The sequence below is a fragment of the Castanea sativa genome, chromosome 4 (genome assembly GCF_040712315.1).
Source record: "Castanea sativa cultivar Marrone di Chiusa Pesio chromosome 4, ASM4071231v1".
Classification (NCBI taxonomy): domain Eukaryota; kingdom Viridiplantae; phylum Streptophyta; class Magnoliopsida; order Fagales; family Fagaceae; genus Castanea; species Castanea sativa.
The window spans coordinates 15973462-15981783 of record NC_134016.1 but is presented as its reverse complement, the minus strand read 5'-3'; positions in this window follow the sequence as shown (position 1 = coordinate 15981783).

Below are 8322 nucleotides of genomic sequence, written 5' to 3'. Positions count from 1 at the left end.
AGACCAGCTTTTTCCTTCTTTATTTCTTTTCATAGTTATTTATTTTAAATTTCCTATATGGTCTATACTTTAAAGTGACGCTACTCGTCTAATTGTCCAGAAGTGAATCTTTCATTTGCCTTGATAAAAAAGATCCCCAAAGAAATTGTTAAAAGCATCATTGAATGCTTTTCCATAGCCAAGGAATGAAACCAAACACAACTATTGCATTCAAACAAAAATTGTTTCTAAATGAGTAGAGTTCAAAGTATTCCCTCAGCGCATACACCAGTGTTACTTAAATCCATGAAATGATAAGAATTTACAGAAATCGTCATGTTGTTGCCTGGTTCACAAAACGATGCTTGGTAACTCAGAAGCCAGGACAGGTGAGTGGTGACCAGAGTGTTCATTGATATCTAGAATATCACACTTACATTACCACTGCTGACTGAGACAGTTATTTGCCCTTGGAAACTTCAGTTTGCAACTATCAACCTGAATGTTATATGGACTTTCCACAGTACAAATGTGACTGATTCTATTTCTACTCACACACACACACACATAAAATAAAAAAATTCTTTTGGGGACTCCATAGATTTATGTAATCGGTCATGATTCCTAAAAGAGATACAAGTAACTAGGGATATTATGTAATTAATTGGTATACAAATATATATAAGTCAACTAGGCAAGTCGAAAAAAAGAGAAGGTTGAATCAAAATAATTCTTTTTAAAGTTCTATTTTTTTCAGAGGGCAATATGAAATTATGTTATATTAACACACTAAAAGGCTTATACGGCAGTGGAGGGATGGGGCGGAATCTCCTTCCTTGTCGGATGACAGGTTTAGATATTGCCGCCAATTCCAGTACCTTTTTTTGGAGAATGTTAATAAATTCCAAAATCCATTTCGCGGTTGCCGCACAAAAGCTGGTCACCTTAACCAGTTATACCCATTTATGGAGATTCAGGATCTGAAGCTAAAATGAAAGCCATAAAACAAGTAGCTACGGGACAATCTTGCTGGGTCTCATGTTAACAGAAAGGATCTCCATTGGATAAAGAGGACTTTTTCCCCTGTCCTTTCTTGCTCGGGTTCGGTTGTCAATCTTTTTGTTGTCTGTAGTTATTTTGGTATAGTGTAATTAGCAAAGCAAAGGCCTTAGTCATTGATCAGTTGGAAAAGCAAGAAACAAGAAACTGTATCCAAGTCGCTTCTACCGGGAGGATTTCCCTGACTGGCTCTCTTGCCTGGAATGACTTCCCTCAGTCCCGTCCCTACTTCTTCTCATGCCACTAATTGATTTCCACTTCTGAACTCCACGTATTCAATCGATTCTGCTTCATGGCTCGCAGGTCGGAGAGAGCCTTTTAAGCATCGCATTTCTCGCTCACTTCTTCCTTGTTTTCCTGTTTTGAGTCCCTAAAACCTATAATCTATACCGTATGGTGAAAACATTCATACAAGTAAATATTTCGGTAATTCTTGAAAAGAGTTTTGCTGTCAAAATTATTTTTTAAGAAAAAAAATACAAGTCTAATTGTATATTTTTTGGATTACTGTTTTTTGTTATCACAAACTATAGATTTGGAAGCCTTTTAATGGGAGTAATAAATATATTTTCTTCAGCTTTAGAAACTTTCAAGCTTATGAATCTATACTCTAGTAAAGTTAAAATTGTCAAATTCACCATCACACACTCTTGATGCGATGACCACTCTACAGGTATAAGCGTTTTGGGCCTATGGAGTATGGAGACAAAGGCCGGTATTCAAGTTTTTAGGAGGGAACTTCACACACATATACACTTAGACTAAGTTAGAGTATAATCTTAGTGAGAATCATTATTTGTCCTGTAAAAGATACAACTAGAGAGATAAAAGAAGCTTGAGAGCTAGAAAGGATTTTGGGAATTTTCTCTATATTGTATTGAATGAATGAATCTGTACAAGAATTGAGTTATATACCAAAAACAGAAAAGAAACTTATACCAAAAATAGAAAAGCAACTAACTATCCAAACTATAAGCAAAGTCAATTACAACACGTGTGATAAGCCACGTGTGTGTTTTACATGTGAGAATAAATAAACTATCTAAACTACTTGTAGTATAGGTAACAATTAACTAGGCTCTGTCGTTTAGCTTGTTTTCCTTCTGAACTTCTTTCTTTCTCTTTTGATCTGTCTTCCTCTTCTGATCTTTAGAATCTTGACACGTCCCTTACAAAAAGTATCCAACTTTGATATTAATCTTATTGGAACAGAAACTTACAGTTTCATCAAAAACAACTACGTATCTCTCTGATGGTGAGACCCAAGTTTTGCCTGTACAAGGAAACATATCAAAGGAATATTAACAAAAAAAAAAAAAAATCCAAAAATTAAGAGAAAGATTCTTGAATTACTAGCCAATATGTGTGTGTGTATTTTTGGTGAATACAGCACTTGATGATGGATCGACCTTGGCGGATTCTATCTATTGCCTACTAGATTCATCAACATTCAAGGACTCATATGTTCTTTGGAATGTTCCTTGGATTAATAGAGACCAACATCATTAATTTTTGAGAGTAAATAAATAATTAAGCAAACCTATATTTAAAAACAAGAAGGAATCCAAATCATCTCATTTCCTCATGGCTCATGTGAGTCATGCATAGCTTATTATCAACTATGGTTTGCAAGAAGCAAACTAAAAGTGCGAACATGAGTCTCTCTCTTAGTCTCATTGGTCTTCATTTCTCACCGAATAAAAATCCTTTGTCCTAGGTTTTCTTTTTCATTTTCCACTACAAGGAAAAAATTTTATTGCAATGAAAAAGATCGTTGCAATAACATTGAATCATTGCAATAGTTAATACGGGGTGTTGCAATGAAATTTGAGGTAATAGATTTGTGCAACAAAAAGTTTTGTTGTAATAAACTCCATAAATTTTAACGACAACTTTGATACAATAATATATATATGAGATGGGTTCAAGTTACACCTGGTGTAACTCTTTAGAGTTACACATTTTTTAAACCATTGGATTTAAGTAGATCCAACGGTCAAAAGAGAACCTCATTAAATCTAATATTTTGATTAAGATCTCATTAATTATTCTTCATTTATTATATTGTATATCTATCTCTAAACCCAAAAAAGTGTTATATTTGACTCTCTCTCTACTTTTCTCTCTCTTTCTCTTCTCCTCCACCGTTGTTTTTGGTTGATGGGTCCAAATCATCCTTCTGGCAGTATTTTATGAATTAAAGTGGAGAAGTTTACCACATTAGCAGCACACCCCTTGTTCAGACACTCCTGCATGAACTTTTTAGCCTCATCCATTCTTCCTTCTCGGCAGAGAGACTGAATCAGTGAGTTAATTACAACTGGGGTTGGAAAAAGAATAAAGTCATACAAGAATAACAGTCACAAGCCTTGTGGAGGCACAGCTCCGGTTTATCTAGAATCTAAGTTAATTTTTTTTTCTCACTTGCTATACTATATATAATATATATAATTGATTACAATTTCTTGTCACGACCATGGAATTAAATGATATGGTCTGCGAGATTTTCCTTTCATCAGAATAAGAATCTACTTAAGCTGATTCCTAAACATAAATTTGTCCAAAGTTTGCAACATGCATATGAAACTAAAGACGGTTTGATACTTTGCCATTGATGATGGTTGTTTTTGGGTATGATTTTTTATTATTTATTTTAAATTTAATAGGATATGGCAGTGTGCCCTTTAATTAAGCAAAAAACAATAAATAAGGAGATAGAGAAAATACTAGTATTAATTATGAATGAGATAGAAAGTAATAGCATTTAATGATATTTTTTTAGCCGTTAGATCACTTACAAATCTACGGTGTAAAAAAGGTGTAACTTTACAAGAGTTACACCAAGTGTAACTTGAACCTCTCTCTCTCTCTCTCTCTCTCTCTCTCTATATATATATATATTGTTGTAATAAACAATTTGCAGTTTTGAATATCTTGTTGGTATAGAATATTACTTTACAAATCTTATTGCAATAGATTTGCAAATAGTTGACCAAAATTAGTCGGATTAAATTATTGCAATGATATCTTCATTGTAATAGATAATTACTTTATTTTTCATTGCGATAGATTATGATATAATTGATATCAAGTTATTATGATAATATATTTGTTGCAGTTTCATATTTTCCATTGCAATAGATTGTATAAGAATTAATACCAAATTATTGCAATAATAACCTCATTACAATAAGCTTATCAGATTGTTGACAAGAAGAGTGAGAAGCTTTCTAGTACTCCAACAGAGGACAAGCTGAACTACATAGTAGAAGAAGAAATAGTGATTAGAGAAGGTTCCTAAACTACTTGTAGTTTAGTACATGTGGTCTGATAAACGGCTTGTAGTTTTGTGTACAGGTTGTAGATGAGTTAAGTGTTCTCACGCTTGACACGTGAGTGAGTTAGTTAGAGTTTGTTAGTTTTATTAACTCAGTTATCTTCTTTGTTTCAATTGTTTATAAAGCTGTGTAGACACTTTGATTAATGCATTAAGATCATTTTTACCAAATCTCAATCTTTGACAAAGCTATTAGTTCGAAATTTTCGTTGCAATAGATTGCAAAAATAATTAGTATTAAATTATTGTAACGATTTCTTTAATTTAAGTTATTGCAATAATTTTTCCTAATATATTAAAGCTTCTATTGCAACCGAAAATTGTAATTTATTGCAACTTATTATCGTTAATGCAATAATTTAATACTTTTAAGTTACTATTACAACAATTTTAACTTGTAGATGCGATAATTTTTCTAATACTATTATATATATTTTTGTGGTATTAACACTTGATTTTTTTTGGTGTAGTGATTATGGTAGATGTAAGCAAATATAATTGCTTCCCAGTCATTGTAGTCTTTTAAAACCATATACATCCATTATATAGCCAAGGATTGTAGGTTTGCACTTCACATGCTAGATTATTTCCATTGCCTAAAACGAGTTCTGAGAGTAAAATTGTCTAGCCTCCTATACTAGGCAATGCCATGTGAGGGACTTGCCATTTGCTCTCAAAACTTCAAACAGTTTCGCAAGATGATAGAATTGCAGGCATTCCTTGTATGTCCTAAATATAATATCTATTCTCACGCGCGGGAGCACTCCCCACGCATTAACATTTCTCTATTCTTTTACCCGGCTTTTATTTTCTTTCTCTTTATATGCTAATCATATAACTTTAATATAAAATATACATATATTAGTTATAAAAGGTAAAAACTAAGGTCTCATCGCCCATTTTATGGTATGCTTGTCATGACAAAAAAGTGAAAAATGTTGGTACCACAATATTTTATATAACTTTTGTCATAATATGCCACATGGTGAGTCATGAGTGGTGGAGAAAAAATTGTGGGTTTATTTTACCTTACTGTATTATTCTAATTTAATTGATACATTATAAAAATTCAAAATAAAAAAAAATGTGAGAGATGCTCCATATAAATCATGTAACATGATTTCATTAAAAAATAATATGTAATGTGATCATTAATTGTGAAAAAAAATTGGGGGACAAATAATGTAGTTTAAGTCACTGATCCAATTGCCAATTTTTTTGCATCCTTTTATTATTTTTATTAGTTTCTTAAAATTTGGAAAATGAAGTTTTAACACAACTTTTTACTGCTTGTATGCAATAATTATTATACGGACTAAAAATTAGAGGGAAAATTGTACATTCCAGTTTTATTTCAATGACATGATGACCTATGCTATGCACTTTTGTTTTTTTGGTGAAAGGTTTTGCTACATATTTGTATGCAACAATTAGTGCATACAACTATACAAGGGTATATGGTAGCAAAAAAGAAAAAGAAAAAAGAACATATGTTCAAGAGTCATGCGCATTGTGGACCTTAGACACTTGTCTCTTTCTTATTGCTGCCACATATCCCTTTCTACTGCCACATATGACATACCTCTGTATGCAGCAATTGTTGCATACAATTATACAACAAAACCTTTCCTTTTTATTTATTTTTTAATGAACTAAGAACTTCTTTGGAGTTTAGAGTATATAACTTGGCAGAAGTGAACTCACCTGTTGTTGGTAGAAATTATTAATTATTATCCATAATGTTCATATATATTTACTCTTTCAAAATCACCCAAATATTTTGTTTTCTTTAATTATATTTACTAATATGTAACTCGTGCTTATGCACGGGAATAATGAATTGTAGTGGTGCTATTGATGTTAGTTTGAGTTATTAAACATATAGGACATAGTTCAACTAGGACATTTGGAGGTACTAAAATAGCTTTTCTTTGCAATTTTCATGATATTGGTTACGCCAAATTTCTCATTACATTGCTCTTACGTATATCATTTTTAAAATCACTCTTGAATACTACATATACAATATCAATTCACAAATAAAATAATAAATTGGTTAAATAGTATATCTTAAATTGAATTGGGATAGATGCATGAGATCGTTAAGCTTAATTAGCATACAAAATATCTGAATAAATATATATATATATATATATATATATGCTTATTAGTTTAGAAAAAAATAACAGTAAAAATCTAAATAATTTAATTTGTATGAAAAGTTAACAAAAGTAAAATCCAATTTTGATTCTTATAAATTTTCTCTAATTTTGGTTTTAAAAAAGCAAATATATATATATATATATATATATATAGAGAGAGAGAGAGAGAGAGAGAGAGAGAGATGAGTTCAAGTTACACATTTTTTAAACTATTGGATTTAAGTAGATTCAATGATAAAAAAAGACCTTCATTAATGCCGATATTCTAATTTATTTCATTTATTATCTCTCATTTAATACATTCCATACATTCCATACTTATGGTCCGTTTGGATTGAGGGAAAGAGAGAGGGAGTAGAGTAGATTTGGCCCAAAATTAGTCTATTTTTAGTCAACTTTACTCTACTCTCCTCCACTCCCCCTCCTTTTCCCCTCTATCCAAACGGGCCCTTATTTCTAAACCTAAAAAAATTTATACATCTGACTCTCTCCACTACACTCTACGGCTCTTCCACCTCCAACTCAATGGCCGGGTCACCAATAGCAAAAAAAGAAAAAAAAAAAAGAAGCCACAGCTACCGGACTTTGTTGAATAACACAACTACTGCTTTTTAAAAGTATGTGTTATAATTTCATACACCCAAACACATATGTATATGTATGCATTAGATGTTTTAAAATGCCTTACTTCTTTTAATACGGACGTCCCACTGGCATATTGATGTTGTTACTGATTTTTTCAAATTTCTATTATCATTGTGTTCTGTAGATGACGGATAGATTTGAGCAGCACACTCTTAAATGTTCATCATGTAAAGAAGCATATACAGCATTCTAGGCATTGCAGAAGTTTTTGATTGGTGCAACCAGAGACGTAGCTATGCTTGGACCAGGGGGGGCAATGGCCCCCCTTGGTCCAATAATATAAAGCAAAATATAAAATATATATTTATGCTCCATTTTTGTTCCATGCTTTCACAAAAATATACTTTCTTTATTCAGTTTTTCATTAAATTTTGATTCTTTTTGTGAGTTTTGTCTGAGTTCTAAATGATTTATGAAATTTATCTTAAAGCATTAGCATAGGATAAGTGCAGCTTAAGTGTTTGATGAAGTTCTCCAAAGAAACTTGAGATAAAAACACACACACATATATTCTTTTATAAGTAGCTTGGATAAAAAAAACATGGTTGTCTTTGGGTTAATCTAGAGCTACAATATGAAGGTTTAGGGTATAACACATTTTTTAAGCATTTGGGTTTGAGTGTATATCGCCCCTCTCACTCAAAATCCTAGCTCCGTCCCTGGGTGCAACAGACCAACAGTTGTTTGCTGTGCAACGACTGGGATTCCTTCAGAAATTAATTTGCGGATTTTCTTGGGGGGATTGTGCTTCATAGTGTTGGCTTGGCTTTTGCTTTGCATGAACTATAGAAAAAATTTGTGTTTGTTGATTATGTACATGCTGAAATTGATTAGACTAAAATTGTCAAAACGTATAGACACTAAAAACTACCTTCAAATCAATCTTTGTCTAGATATGTAGAATTTATATGTAAGTTGTACATAGTTCCCATTTAAATTTTACTTGTTGAGATTGTGCAGTTCTATGTTGAACCTCACAGAGAGTTATAGACTTTGAACTTGTTCAAGACAAATGAATGAATGATAACCAAGCGTTATGAGATTTGAAGGTAACTAATGAATACCAATGAAGCATGGGTGCGTTTGCGAGTTTGGGTGCGGGTGTGGGTGCAGGTGTCGGTGCGAGACTTGGCAATTTTT